At 37.6% G+C, this 7,500-nt stretch overlaps 1 protein-coding gene and 1 long non-coding RNA gene across 2 annotated transcripts in view; one reads left to right on the top strand and one right to left on the bottom strand.

The window, feature by feature from the left end:
• Positions 1 to 3,683, bottom strand: part of LOC138022000 (collagen triple helix repeat-containing protein 1-like) — a 16,772-nt gene extending 13,089 nt beyond the window's left edge. Inside the window, exon 1 of the mRNA XM_068869031.1 lies at positions 3,637 to 3,683. The gene's annotated coding sequence lies outside the window, so the exon portion shown is untranslated. The remainder of the gene's footprint in view (positions 1 to 3,636) is intronic.
• The window catches only part of LOC138022004 (uncharacterized), a 254,279-nt gene that overhangs the window by 163,845 nt on the left and 82,934 nt on the right, over positions 1 to 7,500 (top strand). The window lies entirely within an intron of this gene.

Below are 7,500 nucleotides of genomic sequence, written 5' to 3' on the forward strand. Positions count from 1 at the left end.
TCCTTTCTTCCGAAATAGGAACTTTTTCCTGGCTTGGGAGTGTCGTGGAGTTTCCACGAAACTGACGTGTATTAACTGGTAACTAGCTAGAGGCTTGGCTACAAGCCCGAGGCCTGGTTACGGTGCTGATGATGGACTGAAAACGTGGTTTTTCACGAACAATCTGGACTTGAATGTTGGACAAATTTCTTTAACTTTTCGAAACGGAAAGCTCAATTTAAGATTTAAAAGTATTGTGACCGCATCCTCGGCAACGTAGGGTCACCGAACCGGAACTGCCTTTGTTTTTTTAACTAATTCGCTGGAAGGACTAGTCTAAAAATAAACCTACTTGTGAAAACGCCGTTTCACAGACGCTGTATGGAAGTTGCACGCTCCAGATGGGCTCCTGACTTTCTTGTTTTTAGACTCTTCGCAAGGGCTCGTTGTGAGTGTTCGTTGTAAGATTAGTCAGGCGTCTCCGGAGAGCCCGCGCTCGGTAGAACCTGGGAATCGTTTCAAAACATTATGGGGTAGGGAGGTTTTGAGAGCACATGGCGAGTGAGTTCTTTACCCGTAAAGCGAGAGTTGCGACCGATTAAAACTCATAAAAGCAGATATGTTTATCAGTGTACTTGACTCAATCCGTGAGTTTATTGTCAGAAAAAACAGTTGCGTCAAAAGAGGCGAGTAATGGACTTCAACAACAGTCGCATCTCCGTATTAAAGTGAGCTGTATTTCTAATATTTTACTAACTGTGGTGTCATGTACAACACTGAAACCAAATGGGTTTAACAAACTCATTGAAGGAATGGGACGCCTTGAATGCATCTGAGTTTATTGAAGTCGCATCTCTGTTGTCTGGCTATTTATATTTATTTATTTATTCTGGCTATTTACATTTATTTAGATTCAATAAACCTGAAGAAGGCTGGTGTTGGCCAGCCGAAATATTGTAACAACGCCTATATTCACGTTGTCTTGACCAACCTTTGCAGTATATTTTCTATTTATTTTGTACTCAACTCTGCACAGTCTTTAGGCAAAAAAATAACTGGAAATGTGACAGTGAAGAATTATGCACCTATCAATGTAAATCCCGCAAAAAAAAAAGGGCGGGGGGAGTGCGGGCAAGGGGTGGAGATTTTACAATTCTTAAAAAAATTTAATCAAATTCCCCAGAGTCGGAAACTAACGTCAATCAAAATGAACCCCCACCCTGGGGCAAAGAATTTAAACAAACAATACTATATATGATACTGTATAAAGCAAATAAAAGAACATTTGAAACTAGGTATGCTCATGATTAATATGTTCAGCATAACAGGTCGGATCGGTGACCCGTAAAATGCTCTGACCTTGTGGTGGAATTCGATTTCAATTGGATGGAAACTTAAGGATAAAAACTCGAAATAAACAAATTATACCTGCTTAGATGACAGTGTAAATTATCGGATTATGGCGACGAAAACAAATAAAAACTTCATACCTTTCTCCAACTGAAGCGTGACTTAATAACCGCGTTTGAATTGATACCAGACTTCTTTTGGTCAAATTCAAATGTCGCGCCCCCAGGGTCGCTCCGCGATCAAAAGCCCGACAGGCATCAAATCCCCGCCTATTGCCCGCACTCCCCCCCCGCAAAATATTATTTGAAAGAAAGCTTGTTGTCTATTTTGAGCTTCATTATTCAAGGAAAAGGTTCCTCAGAAAAGCGTTCGATTCTGAACTGGGAGAAATATATTTAATTGCATATGGTTTTTTACACGGATTGTGTTCCCTGTTTGCACGCACGCAATTGAAATAGGAAGGGTTTTTTGCCTCTAATCGCAAATATGTTGTTTGGTTCAATAATTTTCGCAGGATAAGGTTTTTGTGAGGTTTTCGGCCATTTTGGATTCATCGTGTTGTGTAATATTCGAGTTTTATTAATTTGTATACGTGGGTTGAAATTTAATACGCGAGCAGTTTCTTCATAAAGATGATTGGAATTTGTACCCGTGTTCTTTCTGGCAAATGAGTAGCCATAGTTTTAGTCATTCTAGTGTAAAATGAAGTTATTGAGAAGCCAACAATATTTCTTTAACTCTCTCTTCAAAGACTGAGATTTCCCGCGATTTTTTTAAAAACCTATTTAATTGAAATATTATTTCTCGCTCAGTGTTTCATCTGTTGGTCCAGATAAACGATCAAAAATAAAGACTTTTTAACAATCTATCAGTGAAACATTTTTTGTAATTTAATACTCTCTGTCAAAAATTTGATTAAGAAGCTAAAAATAAACATCGCAACGCACCCAAGAAATTTAGTCGCATTTATCTGTTCGTTGAATTCTCGTTAATATTTTACTAACTGTGATGTTATGCACAACACTGAAACCAAACGGCAAATTCTATGGTAGTTTTTTTGGGTTGGATATCGGAGAAGGAATCGAACACCTTGAGTGGATGTGTTTACAATTTTCTGGCTATTTATAATTTTATTTATTTCTACTCAACTCCGCACAGTGTTCAGGTTAAAAAACATGGAAATTTGACGAATTTTTTGGTTTAGGAGAGTCAAACTGTTCTAAGAATTTCGGTTCTACGTTGCCAAACAGCTACCGTGAGATTTCTTTACTAAAACATCACCAAAAAATTTCGCAACCAGGGAAAACTAGTCCCTTACGTTTTGCGAAGGGGTAGAGCAGTTTCGGATGAGCAAACGGTTCGGTTGGAGTTCTTAGAAGGTAACGTTCAGCTAGAAATTTCTGAATAAAGAGATCATTCCCTAAAATTTTCGGACACTTCAATTTTCAGCTAAGATATCCGAACAGATCAAATCTTCTAGGTGATAAAAACATCCCTTTAGACAGTCTTTATACATTACAAGGAGCCTAGAAATGTCTCTCAAACGCTTTTGGCTTAATTTGCTCGTTGGGAGGCCTCTTCGTTATCTAATTTGAATTTAGCAACAACTAGAATTTGTGACAAATTTATGAAATTAACTACTTTGCATTGTCTTTTTTCGCGCTTTGATCTTTGGCTAACTTCAAGCGCAAAAATTCGAACCTGGTGGCTTTGGCAATTAAGACTACAACTGTTGGAATTATTTTGTGAAAAGAAATTTGGGGGTAAACTAAACGTGGAGTTTTGAGAGCACCAAATGTAAATACTGCACTCGCAACTAAAAATCATAACATTCAAACGCTACAACAAAATTAAAATAACACATTTTAAGTGATTTCCTACAAGCTGTTTATCAGAAAATGACCCAATTACACGAAGCAATTAAAAAAGTTAAAAAGATTTTTCCACCAGTACATTTTTTAGACCATTCGTGGGTTTTGCATGTAGAAACGATAACAACGATCGCAGACTTTTTCCTGATTTTTCTTAAACGATATTTAGAGCGGCCTCTAGAATTAAAGAAAAAGTCACCATTCAAGGATGAGCGCTCGTTTGCAGGTCAAGTGTGAAAATAATTTGTTTAATCAGAGATATCCGTGCGGTTAATTATTGTTTATAAAAAAAATTCCGTTTTCAAGTTCGAATCTCGAACTGCGTCGGAAAAGGTGTCACACTGCTTGAAAAGTTGTTTAACTATATCATAGCAAGGTAATTCTCACCTTAATATCTTCTGTAGAGAGAAAATGTTGACTACCGAGGCTTTCTTACCGAGGCTTTAAAAGTGAGAACGAAGGTGCTCGCCCAAACTTCCCTTCTCTACCGTATTGTGACGTACGTTGCCAAAGTACCGGTATATTCTTGTTTCAAGTCGAAGCATGTCACATGGAGGAGAGTTGAAAACAGTGACCCCAAGGCCATGGACTACCCCGACGGACTACCCCAAAAATACTACGTAGTTATTCGGTTATAAGGCGCACGGTTTTTTCAAGAAAAATCTGCCTTTGGGTGGCAAGTTTGGGGTGCGTCTTATAGCCAAGCATTTTCGCGCAACAAAATCTTAAGATCACAATTTGAGAAGAAAGGGGACACTAGTTGTCAATTTAAAAAAAAGAATAGTGCTTTTAGAGACCTTTAGAACGCTAAACGACTTCAAGAGAAAAGCAGAGGAAAGGAAAGGAAAGGAAAGGAACTCTATTTAAGTATCTAATCTTCTAGCGCTGTAGAGCACTAATCGGGGACACTGTAAATTGAAATTAACAGGTTAACGCAAATCAAACGGAAATTTGCATACATGCCTAAAAGCACGTGCTCGGTAACGTCATACCCATGACAACAATACAATCGTTCGAACCTTGTTTCGAATACAGTCAACTCTCTCTAAGACGGACACCGTCGGGACCGGCCTCAGCTGTCCGTCTTGTCCGGCTTATAGAGAGTCGACCTAACATGACCCCAGGAATTTTGAGATAATAATGCTGAACCTATGCACAGTGAATATCCGTCTGTTTAAAATTTGTTTTAGGTTATTTACTTGAACGAAACCTACCTGTTTTAAATTACAAAGGTAGGTAGGTTGTCATCTCCAAGTTATTTTTTGAATGGGATAATGACTGATTTAATTTTAACTTGCACTGTATGTATCCCGGGCCAATTTCCGGCGACAAGATAAGAGCTCTCAATTAAACGTCTGGTGTTAAAAAGAGTCAAGTACAAAATTTTTCTTCCCTAAATCGTAATTTGCGATCACATTCAGCACCTCACAAGTGTCCGTTGACGATTTCAAAGTGTCCGTTGTCCGTCTTATAAAGAGTTTGGTTATAGTAAAATGACTAAAAAACGGCCTGGACCAGCACCAGGTGTCCGTCTTATAGAGCTGTCCGTTAGGGAGAGTTGACTGTAGCCCTTTTCACGGTTTAGTTTTTCTTATTTGCATTACAATGTAATCTAATGTGGATGCGAGGCAATTTCGCGTTTAAACTACAAAATAGCCCGAAATTGCCTCACATACATGCTACATTATATTGTAATGCAAATGAGAAAAATTAACGGTGAAGGGCTATTCCTAGAATCGTGTTTGTCGCTCACATGAAAAGTTTCTTCTGAACAAACAGTGTGGAGATAAAACATACCTTCTTCGTTCATCCCGCCTTTCTTGTGCACTGAAATTTGCATCCTTGGTGGCGTTTGATATTCAGCTGTTGAACATCTTTGAATATGACTTTCGGTGAGAGTTTTTCGCCGTTCGCTTTCGCTTGAAGTCTGAAGTCTGAACTCTGACTATTTATTAAGTCGAAAGGTTCAAATAAAAGTGTATGCGTTGTATGTTTGTCATTTCAGGTGTCAACTTTTAGCTTTTGTTTTTACGTATATCATTAAATGCGTGACTTTTTCACTTTGTTTACGTTAACAAAAAGAGTTCGCATGCGAATTGTGTAAACCTTCGTCTCTTCACACCTCCCGATAAAATTACAATGATCCTCTTTCGAGAAATATTTTCACAAATATGACAAATTTTCGTTCCTTTGTATTTTTTTTATCTTCTCCTGTTAAAATGATCTCTTTTGGTTTTTTTGCAATACTGATGATGAATCTCTTTTGTTTTTGTTATACAAATCAGCAACATTTTTCTTAGAATTTTTAAGAGTGTAAACAAAGTGTCGTTGATTTTAAATCAATCCCTTCCAGCGCTTTTACAAATACATGATCAAAAACCTGATGGAATATGCAACTGATAATCTTCACAAATTTGTATAGGGACGGTAAAACATTCAAAATCAGCAAACACACAAATAAAACTTGAAAACCTCTAGTTAAAATGTTAAATTCCTTTCAGAAAATTAGCACAAGTAAGACCATTCCTTCTGCTGTATTCAAAATGATTCTATTTTTTTTTCAACTGTAAAAATTCGAGAGATAACGCTTGCAGTAAAACAGCTTTTTCTTTTTTAACTTGTTAATCTGATTATCTATCAATCTTGGAAAATGTCTTGTAAGGAAATAGTCTGGATTTTCTCTATTATCCGAAAGGAGAAGGTCAACTGGTTTGTTTTCTGAACATTGTTTTTCTGAACAATGAATTGGATGAAAAGTTTTGTTTTCTAAACTAAAACTAAAAACATTTATTGGGGGAGGATTTGGATTACTTTCTTTCAAATTTTGTTATATCCTTAAAGGGCCTGTGACACTCTATTGCGCATGTGCGGCTGTTTGATTTTTGACCCGACGGTTCTTTTTTCAAAGCCAGTATCAATTACGGAAATCCTGTTTAATCGACACAGTGAGACGTGCCAAAGTTGTAATAACATTTCTAAACTTCAGTTTGGTAATATACGAAGGACTTTGACGGCATATTGTGTTAGTTTTTGGGATCTGTGTAGATAAAATTCATGTCCACGAAAGCCGGATCAGGCGAAGGGGCTCGGGTCGAAAGGTTCTTACACCTCGTAGCCGCCTTGAATCCAAATAAAGAAGAAGACAAGGAATAGGAGATGGGAGGAGGCACATCGAAAGCTTTATATAGCGAAAGATGTCCATGAAAGCTGGAAAAAAATAAAGTGTATGTGCGTCGATTCCACTGACACGGCCTTCGCACAACATCTTTTGTCCTTGGAGGTGAGACGAAGAATGGGGTTAGTATTTACACTGATTATTGGTTTCCCTTTAGCACTATGATTCTTTGTCGCCAGCTTAGTGTGCGTTTTATTTTGCTATTCGTGTTTCGTGTTTTTTATCCGTCAGTTCAGTTGCCATATCAGTGGCTTCCAGTGTAGGGACGCACAAAGAGGAGCAATTGGCTTCAGCTTTGAAGCGTCTCGATTTAGCTGTTGAAGCCCACGGTAAATGAGAATTTTTGTTTGCTAAAAAAGAAGGGCTGAACTTTTTTTTCGTGCTATTTTTTTCTCATTAGAATAGGGTCAAGCATGATAGATCTGCTCAGTTTATTTTGCATCATTTGAAAGCCAATTTACCGGTACATTCATTTGCCAGTCATTTAGCTACCTTTCGGCACAGAGTACAGGTAACATTTTTGATCAAGTATTTTGAAATACACTATGCAACTAATACTCTATCAAGCAATTGAATACACTATGCAAGATGTATCATGTAAAAACTGGTAAAACTATTTGTGTAAGCACGGATCACTTTTGGCATACTGGTCCTGTGGAATTTGCAAACAGTATGTCTCTGATGTACACATGTCAATGAGAATTCCCTTCACACAAGTTTTATACATCATTATCAACAATGATGACCACAGCAGTATGATGATAGTTATTAACACTGTAAATGAAGAAATATGTTGTCATGAAGTATGGGTATGTTCATTGTTGAAAACTTTAAAGGACACTGCAGGTTGACTCTAGTAGTTCAGTGACTCATGGGTTTTTGTTTAGTCTATGTTTGCTATTGGTACCAACTGGCAGAACTGTTTGGCTTACAAAAGGAATTATGGCATAGTGGGTTACCTCAAATGAACAATCACAGACCCTTGGCAGTCAATCACTGTCCTGGCCTAGGTTCATCTGCTGAATGTAACAGTAGTGGAATATTGTAACTACATTGTAGACATTGTGGTGATTACTGTTGATAGCAATTATTAATAATTTTCCTGTCTTTTCATATTTACTGGCC

This window comes from Montipora capricornis, chromosome 10, assembly GCF_036669925.1.
Source record: "Montipora capricornis isolate CH-2021 chromosome 10, ASM3666992v2, whole genome shotgun sequence".
NCBI classification, from domain to species: domain Eukaryota; kingdom Metazoa; phylum Cnidaria; class Anthozoa; order Scleractinia; family Acroporidae; genus Montipora; species Montipora capricornis.